A 12,167-nucleotide genomic window follows, 5' to 3' on the forward strand; every position below is an offset into this window, starting at 1 on the left:
TCGTCAAATGGTCGATGTCTAATATGCCCAAGTAATCTATGAAAACTCTATCTAATCCTGTCTGCCACTGGAGCTACACCAACCCAATCACGGATATATTCATTTTGCATTTTGTCTCTAAATGTCAAGCCACTCATCCACCTAAGAATTCTCATCTCAACAACACTTAGATTTGTTTTAGGCTTCTCATTTAAAGGCTAACATTCTGCGTCATGGAGCATTGCAGGTCTCACCACCATCATATAAATTTTCCTTTCAGTTTAAGAAGTACTTCTCTATCACACAATAGGTCGGATGCATTCCTCCATTTCAACAAACCAACCTGAATTCTACTAATAATATCCCCATCTAACTTCACCCTTTGTATTATGCCCTTGATAAACCTGAGATATCTAAAACGTTCACACCTAATGATTTGATCACCCATAGTTACAATTTTTTCACTAGAGCTACTTTCATGTATTCAGTTTTAGATCTCTCAAATGCAGGCCTTCAGAATCCAATAAAGACCTCCATAATTCAAGTTTATCCTGAACTCTTTCTCTAGACATATCCACAAGAAGGTTATCATCCGCAAAAAGCATACACCAAGGTACCTCTGCCTATAAATGTTTAGTCATAACTAATGCAGCAAGATAAGGGCACAAAATGATCACTCAAGTAAAACTGAGTATTATGGTTATCATATCATGTTATTTAGCATATAGTTCAAACCAATTGGGGGAGAGCTAATTACGTTACCAGAGTATAAATTTTGGAAAGGAAGGGCAAACACACTCTCAAAACTTCATTTTTCTGGGTAAAAAAATGAAAAAATGGGAGCCCTCAAAAATAGAATAGAAGCTGAAACTATGGATCTACAAATTTTGGATTGCTCGAAAGAGGGGTTAACAACTGCAACTAAAACTGAACTTTGCGCAAAGGTGCATGAACTTAATGTCATGCTTGCATGCCTAACTATGTGGTGACAACAACATGCCAAAGTTGGATGGTTGCAAGAAGGTATTCGAACACCAACTTTTTTCACTCAATGGCTAGTTCTCATAACAAAACTAACCGCATTAGTCGTTTGAAGTTGAACAATGGGAGCTTTTCTGAGAATCAAATCAATTTATCAAGACCTTTATGGATTTCTTCACCAGTAAATCAAGGAAGGCGCCAATCAGCATGGATGGTTGGTTGAGTATTACCAATTTGGCTCTATATTTGGGGGAAGCTACATAGCTCGTGACTGAATTAACCAATGAGGAAATATTGAATGCGATAAAACAAATGGCTCCTAACCGGGCTCCAAGCAGTGTTGTAATTATCAGTTATTTTTATAAGCAATTGTGGAGTGTCATTAACAAAGAGGTTCTACAAGCAATCCATGAATTCTTTTTATTATAAAAATGCCAAATGCTTAGAAAGAATCCCTTGTTGTTCTCCCGCCTAAGGTGAAACATGCTTATACACCTAAAATGTCCAAGCCAATAAGTTTATGTCAAACCGTATACAAAGTTGTGGCCAAAATTTTAGGAGAGCGGATGCTTTATATTCAACTTATGTTAAGAAAGTGAGAGGAGAGGTAAACCTAAATAGACTTGGGGATGTCGTATAAAAAATGATCATAATTTGTTAGAATTAAATTAAAATATGGCACTCAATAGGACACAATGGAGAAAAAGGATTCATGTAGCCAACCCCACTTAGTGGGATAAAGGCTTCATATTGTTCTTGTTGTTGTCGTCGTCGTTATCGTTTTAAAAGAATGCGCCCCAGGGAATCTCACAAAAGCAGAAAACATTCATCCCGCAGCGGTATATTTCGCACCAATGCTTGCTTGCACGGGAAATGATGAACAAAATTAGACATTAGACCCATAAATCCGGTCTTATGGCAATTAATATCGATATGGAACAAGCATACAATAAAATGAGTTGGGAACACTTAGAAACATGCCTGAAAAATGGCTAAGTTCAGCAATTGGGTACTTTCCTATGCGGAGAATCTGACATTTAGCCTTGTGATCAATGGCAAATAGCCACCATGGATTAAAGTGGAATGTCGATTCCGACAAGGGTGCCTTCTCTCAACGCACTAGTTCATTATTTGTTTGAAGCTTCTTTCACTTGCTTTTCGCGAAAGAGTTGAACATATAGGCAACAACCCTTCTAATGGACCCCCTAAAATCTCACATCTATTATATGTGGACGACATCATTTTGTTCTCGGAAGCATGGATGAAGGCGGCTAAAGTGCTGAGAAATATTATGGACAATTATTGTAGTTGGACAAGTCAATGTATTAATTTGTCCAAATCGGCCATCATTTTAAGCAAATTTAATGTGAGCTGGAAGAAAAGAAGAATAAGTAACATTTTTTTTCAATTCAGACGGGTACATAAAATCAAATATCTCGAGATTAAATTGGCTATGCAAAAACTTAAGAAAGGAGATTTTATTAATCTATTACAGAAAGCTGCTTCCAAACTCAATGTATAGGGTGCGAGACATGTCAACCATCTCATGCCAAGGGTTGGGGTTTTCATGCCTTAGATAGGTGGAAGGGACTCATGCAGGCCAGGCTAGCATGGAATTTTCTTCAAGATCAAGACTCAATCCTCACATATGCTTAAAGAACTATGACAACTATTTGCATAGCAGTAGACATTGTCGCAACGATTTTACTACCCATAAGGTGTTATGCGATGTAACTTAGCAATAATGTATTTATATATCAAGACTCGCTCCTCACATATGCACATACTTTTCAATATGTTTAATATATATATCATTTTATATTTATATAACTGTCATGGAAGCATCGTCTAAAATTGTATCAATTAAGATATATCAATATTCATATTCATTTCCAATTACGTGCATGAATATCTTGGCCTCTCATGCTAGTACCATAAGGAAATGAACTTCATCATAGTCAACATACTTATACAATCACTCTCCAAAATCCATATCATTCATATATTCATATCATTCAATGTATAATATTCAATAAATAATGCATAAAACTTTTCATGTTGAGAGACTATGGGTCTGTTTGGGATAGCTTATAAGTGTGGCGGCATTTTCAAAAACATCGCCTCACCGTTTGTTTCGCACGTTTCGGGTGATTATCCTAAAACCGCGTTTCGTATTTTGGTTAGAAGCCGGACGTGGGGTTATACCCGCGATCGGGGTTATACCCGCAATCGGCGTTCGCGACCCGCGTTCACTCCAACTTTTACCTCCCTGCCCTCACTCGTCGAAATCTTCGCTCCCAGCTTTTACCTCCCCGCTGAAAGCCAAGCGAAGACCTCTCCCGAAAGCTAAACCGTCGCACTTCTGCCGAAAGCCATGTGAAGCCCCTTCCTCCATCTCTCCTCTGCCCTACGTCCGTCGCTCCTCTGCCGAAAGCCAAGCAATGTCCCTTCCTCCGTCACTCCTCTGCCGAAAGCCAAGCAAAGCCCCTTCCTCCGTCAGTCCTCTGCCCTACGTTCGTCACTCTACCGAAAGCCAGGCGATGTCCCTTCCTCCGTCGCTTCTCTACCAAAAGCCAAGCGAAGCCCCTTCCTCCTTTGCTCCTCTGCCCTACGCCTGTAGCTCCTCTGCCGAAAGCCGGGCAAAGCCCCTACCTCAAAAGCAACAGCTGAAGCGAAGGAGAGCAGGTAAGGATGATCTTCTCAAATTGCAGGAGAGCAGGTAAAGATGGTCTTCTCAAATTGCCCTTCTCATATTGAGTATTTGGTAATGTAAATGATAAAATAGCTTTTAATGTACCAATCCTCAACTATAATTAGAAAAACAAACAATTTCAGAAGCGCTTTACCCAAATTATTCGCTTTACCCAAATTATTTTACAGATAGATCAAGCCATAACTTTGCATTCACCCATCACTTAAATCTGTGCCTGCATGTTTCTCTTTTATTTTTTTTATTTTTTAGTATACAATATCCAGAAATTAGTTTATCGTCTCTTTTGAGCCAATATTAGTAGCAAATAATTTATCTTTACATACTCAATGATTCAAATAATTTATTGATTTTTGGCTTGATAATGATGAAAAGTATAGCCAAAATTAAAGTTTAGACTTTACATAGGTTTCTGATTTTCCTAAATTTCCTTTTATCATTCTGTAAGCACTGCAACCACTGTAAGCAGAAGACTTCAACAGTTCTTTTCCATATAAATCAATGTTATGTTGGAATTTTTGGGTGGTCTGTATGTGTCAAATTAGTCTGAAAATGGTTAATTGATTCTAAAATATCTAACACGTATACATTGTCGTTTGTTGAGAAAAATACAACTTCTGTGTGACTGATTGTTCATTTAACTAAAGAAAATCTGTAAATCGGTTATTTACAAAACGCACAAATCAAATAGCTTATCCAAAACAGGGGCAGAATTTTCATTTATCCAGAATCAGTTGTTTTCCAAAAACACAAACCAAACAGCCAACCAGCTTATCCAAATCAGCTGCTCATCATCAGATTATCAGGATAAGTTGTTTATCAGCATAAGCTGGATAAGCTGCAGTTGCCCCAAACAGACCCTATAAGTATCTGTAACAATATGATCAATATATTGAATAGTAGATGCATCAAAATAGTTTTACAAGTGTATTAATCACACGTTAAATAATAATTCATGCAACTGGTTTAGGGTCGATTTGGGGCAGTGAAAACTTATTAATAAGTTGCTGAAAAATAATCTGCTCTTCAAAAAGCTGCGATGGCTATTACAATTTTTTTTTTAAAAAAACCAGACCACAGCTAGAAAGCAACCACCACACCTAGCCAAGAACGTTGTGAAATGCTGCTTTCGGCGATTTGAAAACGCAGCATTTTGAATATGTTGTCAAAACGCAGCTTACCTAAACGACAGTCTTAAAACGCAGCAGTTTTCAAAATGCACCGCACCAAATAAGCTGCCCCAAACGAGGCCTTAGAAGTAAAAAATGCTACTTAAGGGTATGCGTACTCACCTTGAGCTCGGATGATTCTTATCATATGTCAAAAAAAACCTGCACTTACGGATGTAACATTTTCATATTAATTTTATTTCTTTTAAATTTTATATTAATTAACACTTCTAGAAGCATTCTTGCTCTTAATTTATTCAATTATTAAATACTCTATAGTTAAAATATTTCTAACTTACTTTGATCATAGTTAAAACATTTTAAATTAATTTATTTTTTATAAATAACTTCATCTCTTATCAAAATTACATATTAAAAAACTTCATTAATATAACAAAATGTCCTAACCTCATTAGTATACACAAACATATGCTCAATGTTACGCACAAAAGTCCTCTATCTCGGGTTCCTTACCTCCCCTTCACTCCAGAAACCACTTGAGACCACGTCTCGACAGCAAAACTGCACCGGTTGCGCTACACCCATGGCTTCTTGCTCAAGATTCTATGGCCTGCACTGAATGTGCTCTTAGTAAAGACCAAAATTGTGAGATGGGATGCTTGATCATCTCTCTTGCTTGAAAGCAAGCTCCCACACAATCGTTGCTTGAAATCAATGTTGAATCTTAATCACACAAACATGATGCCTTACCTCCTCCTCTCATGTGCTCATAAGACATAGAAGAAGCTGATAGTAGAGCATGGGCCTATCATAACCCTCAGTTGCTCGATTTGGCACATCCCAAGAAGCTAATAGTTATGCCTTCATCTTCTCTGCCTCCGTCCCATTCATCGAGCCGCTCGACGATCACACTTGCAAGTGATCCTTTGACCTCCTTATCCCTCTCGCTCTATTTTTTATATATTCTTCATTCCATCAGCTCCCTCTCCTAATCTCCTTTCGTCTCTTCTTAAAATCTCAAAAGTGTAACGTTTGCATTACAGTGTATTAAAATCGGGCATTGCATTTCTACTCATATTTTGACTCTTATATACAAAATAGCCTAAAAAGAATTGGATGTAATGAAGATATTGATAGTTTTGAAACATTTTAATCATCACTATATATTTTTTTAAGGGAAAACTAATGCTTACGATAAATACACATCAAGATATTTAAATGGTAAAGAGATAAATGCTACAACACAATATGTTCTCCTCAACGCAAAAGTGTGACACTTCTTAGCATAGGTATAGAGGCATCTCATTCAAAGTGATTATGAAATATTAGCTAAGCTGTATCACAATATCGCATTTAACTGTTGAGATTTTGCTCTCAACACCTAATCATGACGTGATTTATAAGAAAATTGAAGATGGATTTTCAAATTAAAGTATCTATAAGTTTCTTCAATCTTTAAAAATATATTGCCATACTTTTACAATCTCTAGATTTCAATATTCTAATGCAACATCTGGTAGATTTATAATCCAAAAGAGGTGATTGAAAGTTCAGAATTACATGACCCAACATAAGAACCAATGAGGGCGGTAAAAACATGACTTAATTTATAGGAAATAGATTTAAGCTAGACAAAAGTAATAGGTGTTAAAGAAAACACATGGAGAATAAGTGCAACTACCATAAAATTCTATTAGATTATAATTACAATATCTTCAGAAGAATAAAAAAATTATTTATTTTTAACCATGATTCTTGTTCCCAATCAGCAAACTGAAGTTCATAGGTTGTACAAAATCATCAAAATGATAGGAGCTAAACAACAAATATATATATATATATATATTCATAATTTCCTTCTAGCAAAACAAGCAAATTATGTGTATCACATAAAATGCCCTCATAAATAATGAGTGTTTGCCTTATTAGCAACACTAGATGTCGGTTTTGTTGTGATGGTCGGTGTCAAACAAATTGGCAATGCTGGGCAACGAATTTGATGGTAAAAATGTGTCAACATTGATGATGATGGAGTAAATCAATATTTTACATGACGGCGTGTGGACGTTGTTATTCATATTGGTGCCAACAACAATCGTCATAGTGAGCATAGACAATATTCACATCAACAAAGGACAATAATGTTTCAATGACCGTGGAAGCCGATTATGGTGGTTATGGCATGCATTGGCTTTAGTGGCGACATCAGACATTGGCCTTTATTGCAAAAACAAACATCAGCTTTTGTGATGGCGATGACATCGACCTTTGTGATGATAGTGAGTGTCAACTTTGGTGATGATGGCAGGCATTGACATTGGTCTCTACAGCGAGCCTCAATGTAGAAGTTGAAAGTGGAAATTTGCCTACTTGGAGATGATAGACATCGACTTAAATGTCAATACACTAGGGATGAAAGCAAGCATTGGCATTGGTGATGACAACAAATATAAGTGTTGATGGCAATGGCAAGCATCTACCATGGTTACAATAGCAAGTGTAAGCTTTTGTGGCAATGATAAGTGTGACCAGTATTGGCATAAATAGGCATCAAACTTGGCGATGATAACAAGCATCAACCTCAATGATGGAAGAGCAATAGGCGTCATTTTTAATGGCAGTACCATGCATAGTTAGGAGGTGAGAAGGACTTGAGCAAGCTGAAATAACCAATTTGAAAACCCATTTTATCAGATTTAGTAAAACTTAGATGCTTCCAGTTAGGTGGTGACATCGGCTACGAGATGTTTTCATAATTCAATGCAACTTCCACTTCTCACGTAAAAATGGGACATCTCTTATTCTTTTCTATCCCATAAATAAAGAACCAAAGCAAGAAATATACAGATAATTCCATCAAACAAACTTAAAATTGGCGAGATTGTGCCTAGCCAACACTTTCCTTCAAAATATAATGGTAAAACCAATTAAATATGGTAGCTTGCACAGTAAAATTATCAAGCATGCAAAAAAAAATTGATGAGGGCATCAAATAGGCTCAGCGATTATCACGTTCCTGTCTAAACTGAACCAGAATAGGATTTGGAGGGGTGGGGTCAGTCGGCCCTCCTTTAGCCTAGGGCTTGCCGTCAATGGGGGTGGGGCCCTCCTAGTTATTCGAGTACCTTAGATTTACTTTGAGTGATGTCCTACAGTTAAATTTTCATCATGTGTTTGATCGGGAAAACTGTCAACATCTCTGTTTTCTCGTCTAGGATGGTATCCAAGGATCGAGTGGTTCTCCCACTGTATCTCGCTCCTAAGTTGGTGGGTTATCCTGTCCCCTATACTTCCCCATCGTTCCCACATCACACCTAGTCGCCTGCCCTTGCTGCAGCCGGCCCGAGCAACAGTATCTGGTTGTTTTTCTGCAGTTTCCCACCTTTGAGCTACATTTCCTCGCTACTGTTGCCCCAGGCAGCCATCTTCTTGTTGTCTTGCAGTCCATCGGAACCCCCATTACTGTCACTGTCGTCGTCAATCCCTCAGTGTTGCGCCCAAGACAATTGTTATTTGTTGTTTTTCTCACTGTCCAACCATTGTTCTTACTGCCACCGCCCAGGATAGTAAACGACACTTATTGTTTCTACAGCTTAGCACTTCCCCATCGCTGCTGCCAGCAATCTTTTTCTACCGCCACACCTTCCAGCCCATTAACCAGCCCTTACTACCTCTCAGAAGATCCACACCCTCATTTACCAAGACCATTATTCCAGGATCCACCCTAGTTTGAGTTTGTGTTATTATTTGTTGCAATTTCAGATTTTTTGTTTTATTAGGGTGCTACTTTTTTTGTTTGATGTTAGTAATATTTGTTTTCCCCATAGTTGTTGGTTAATTCCAGTATTATTTGGAACCACAATTAGGCTAACTCTAGTCCTATTTTAAGGTTATAAAATCCCACCAAAAACCCTTCCCCTTCTTGACTTTTCAAATCAACCAGCCAAAATTTTTCTTTCCAGCTCTAACCCACCCCTTTCACCTCCTCCAAACATAAACTCTAGTCATGCCACTGAGAAGAAGTGTCAAAAGCAAATTAAGAACTTTCTATGGAGAATATGCAGCGGAAAATCCTCCAACTGCAACAAAGGTTTGCGACCTTCGAGAGAAGACAACAGTAGTGACAATGGTGAATCATCATATCCAAAAGAATGAGGTGGATCCCTTCCACCAGACAGTTCTTACTGATGAAGAATACTATCCCAAAGACTTGGCATAAGACGTAAGAAAGAAAAACAAGGATCTTGAAAAAAAGGTGAATTTATAATTTTGACAGTCACAACAATCCAGAAAAATTCATCGAATGGCTTCAGGAAATGGAACAGGTCTTTGAATACAAGAATATTACCCCGAACATAATGGCAAAGCTAGTCGCCATCAAATTAAAGAAGAGTGTATTTCAGTGGTGAAAAATTTTGAAGCACCTACCCCACCAAAAGTAAAAATGCAAAATCATTACTTGGTCCAAGATAGAAAAGGAGATGCAGCACAGGTACCTACATGTAAAATATCAAGAATACAACTAGTAAACACCTAAGCCGACTCAGCCAGAGGAGGAACTGTATATAGTGGAGAAATATGGAGACTGCCAGCACTCCCAAATTTATCTCCGCTAATAAGAGATTCAAATGTCACGGTTTTGGCCATATGACATCTAATTGTCGAAATCAAAGAGAGATCATTTTCACAGAATAAAGAGTATTTGAAGAAAACAATAGTGACATAGAAGAAATGAAGGCTTCATACAGGAGTTTCAATGTTCAACCAACGAAGAAAAGACATCAGCGATTCAGCTAAGCCCATTAGAGATACTCCATTAGGATTAACAATAGATGTTCTAATAAGTAGTGAATCTCATGTGATAGGAGTTCATGCAAAGTTTGTAAATGTGATCTTGTGAACTACCTTTTTGCAGGCAATAAGAGGAGCATCAGTAGGACTAACACTGGTTGTCCAAAATGATCATTTGTTTGAGAAACTGACACCAAATATTTGAAAACTCCAAATAAGAGAATTTAGATTTCAGACATAAAGTCTACCTACTAAGTTGTCACTACTAAGAGAAATCCAATATGTTAGAGATGAGAAGGTTTTAAGCTACTTCTGGAAGCCTATATGGAGTAATATGGGTATTAAAATTCAATTCAATTCAAATGTACCACCACAATTAGATGGCCAAACGAGCATGGTGAATTGCTACCTTGAAATTTTCCTTATGTGTTTTGTGAGAAATAACATCTGACAGTGGGGTCTAGATTCTTCTAGAAAAAAAGATGAGGTCTCTTTTAAGTCGTTTCGTTGAGAGTTGTCCAACCTGCCCTAAATTTCATTCCAGAGTTGATTCCTTCTGAAGAAATTGTTTATCAAATATATAATCAGTAGAGTATGATGAGTGGGAGAATTAAGTTATAGACTTGATGGCTCTAAACATAGTTTGTAAGAAGACTCATTAGTGTGTAGCTCCAACTTGGTTGTGCCAAAATAAGGTGGTTACTTATTCTATCAGGATATGCCTTAAAATTACGTACATTATTTAAAGTTATCTTGGGTAGATGAGAGAATTTATTTTGTAGTGGGATATATTGGGAAGCTAAAACCCAAAGCATGTGAACCTTTCAGAATCCTCAAGAAACTGAATAACGATGCCTACAGGATTAACTTGTTGGAAGATTACGACATTTTTGTTGTCTTAAACTAGGTTAACCTAACTCCCTACTATCGGGGAACAGAAGCTTCGACATATGAGGTCAAAGCTCCCCCGAGCCCTGGGAGACTGACATTGGCATCAAATAGGTGTGACAATTGCTATGTCCCCACTTGGACCGAACCGGTCCATAAGTTGGAGGGTTCGCTGGGCCATCCATTAGCCTAGGGCTTGTCTCCAAGGGAGTGGGGTCCTCCCTAGTTATCCTAATACTTTATATTTGTTTTTATGATGTCTTATGGTTCAGTTTTTATCGTGTGTTTGTTCGGGATAGTCGTCAACGTCTCTGTTTTCCCATCTAGGACTATATCCAGGAGTGGAGTGATACTTTAGCTATATCTCGCTGTCAAGATAGTGATTATTCTTCCCCCTATCCTTCACCATCTTTGCCACATCGCTTCCTAACCCTCGTCGCCCGCCCTTGCTGCAACATCCCCGAACTGCAGCCCCTGGTTGTTCTCCTACAGTTTTACACCTTCCATCTGCCAATCCTCGCTACCGCCGCCCCAAGTAGCCATCTTGTTGTTGTCATGCAGTCCAGCACATCCCCTGTCGCTACCGTAGTCATTTCCCCTTGTTGTTGCCTTCCACAACAGCCATTATATGTTGTTTTCCTCATTGTCCTGTCATCCTTCTAGCTTGCCACCACCCGGGACAGCAACGAAACTTGTTGTTCCTGCAGCCTCGCACTTCCCCCTCCCTGCTAGCAACACCCATTTGCTGCTGTCACACCTTCCAGCCCATTAACCGCCCTTCGCTCTCTCTGTTCCATACAATCGCCGACCACCACCATCACCACGCGATCTACCCCGAGTAGAGTCCTAAAGTAAGATTCCTTCCGAACAATTCTCAAACAAAAACCAGCGAAAACCCAATAAATGAACCGCATTTTAAGCCAACAAACAGAAGAGAAATGAATTTGAGAGAGACGCACCTGTGAACGCCCTAGTTCCGGACCGATGAGAAGCTGAAGAGAAAGCACAACTGGAGGTGCAGACAAATGGAAGCAGAAAATCACTGAAAAACCAAATCATGACTGTACCACATTATTTGCAGAGATCTGCTTGGAAACCTGCTCAAGATCACATATTTTTTACAGTAGAGGGTCCGTTGTCAGGTTATAAAATAAGATTTATAAGTGTTTGAGCTGGCAAGGCCCGGAGCTCGGCGCCCCCTTAGCATTGAAAAACCGAAACTTTCGCTGGACAACCGCCGAGATTTTGTTCTGGGATTCCCTTAAAGGCAACGAGCTGCTCACAATCTTAAAAAATTACTTTTTTAGCGAGATTTGATTGATATTAATTTTATAGTGGTGACCCCTGGACTAATGAAAAAATATTACACTCGAGTTCAATAAAATCAAGTCAAAAGAAAAAAAAATCGGTCTGATAATACAGGAGGATACTCCTTCATATTATTCTGTGTTATTCAGTTATTATTATATGTTATTCATATGTTATTGAGTTCTGTGAATATTATCGGTGTTATAATAACATAATAACACATCAATAACACTTGAATAACACACAATAATACTTAAATAACATACAATAACACCTGAATTATATAGGAAGAATATTTTCTTATGTTACCAGACAAGATTGGGAGAAGAAAGAGTTACGTACATACCACTCAATTCCCCATTGTTTATATATCTAGCACG

At 38.2% G+C, this 12,167-nt stretch overlaps 1 protein-coding gene across 3 annotated transcripts in view; it reads right to left on the minus strand.

Annotated features, from left to right (window-relative positions):
* Nucleotides 1–11,755, minus strand: part of LOC110023979 (protein STICHEL) — a 40,433-nt gene extending 28,678 nt beyond the window's left edge. For all 3 annotated transcript variants that reach the window (XR_002293952.1, XR_002293951.1, XM_020723659.1), the window contains exon 1: nucleotides 11,439–11,755. The gene's annotated coding sequence lies outside the window, so the exon portion shown is untranslated. The remainder of the gene's footprint in view (nucleotides 1–11,438) is intronic.
* Between the last annotated feature and the right edge of the window lie 412 nt (nucleotides 11,756–12,167).

This window comes from Phalaenopsis equestris, unplaced genomic scaffold (genome assembly GCF_001263595.1).
Source record: "Phalaenopsis equestris unplaced genomic scaffold, ASM126359v1 Scaffold000239, whole genome shotgun sequence".
NCBI lineage: Eukaryota > Viridiplantae > Streptophyta > Magnoliopsida > Asparagales > Orchidaceae > Phalaenopsis > Phalaenopsis equestris.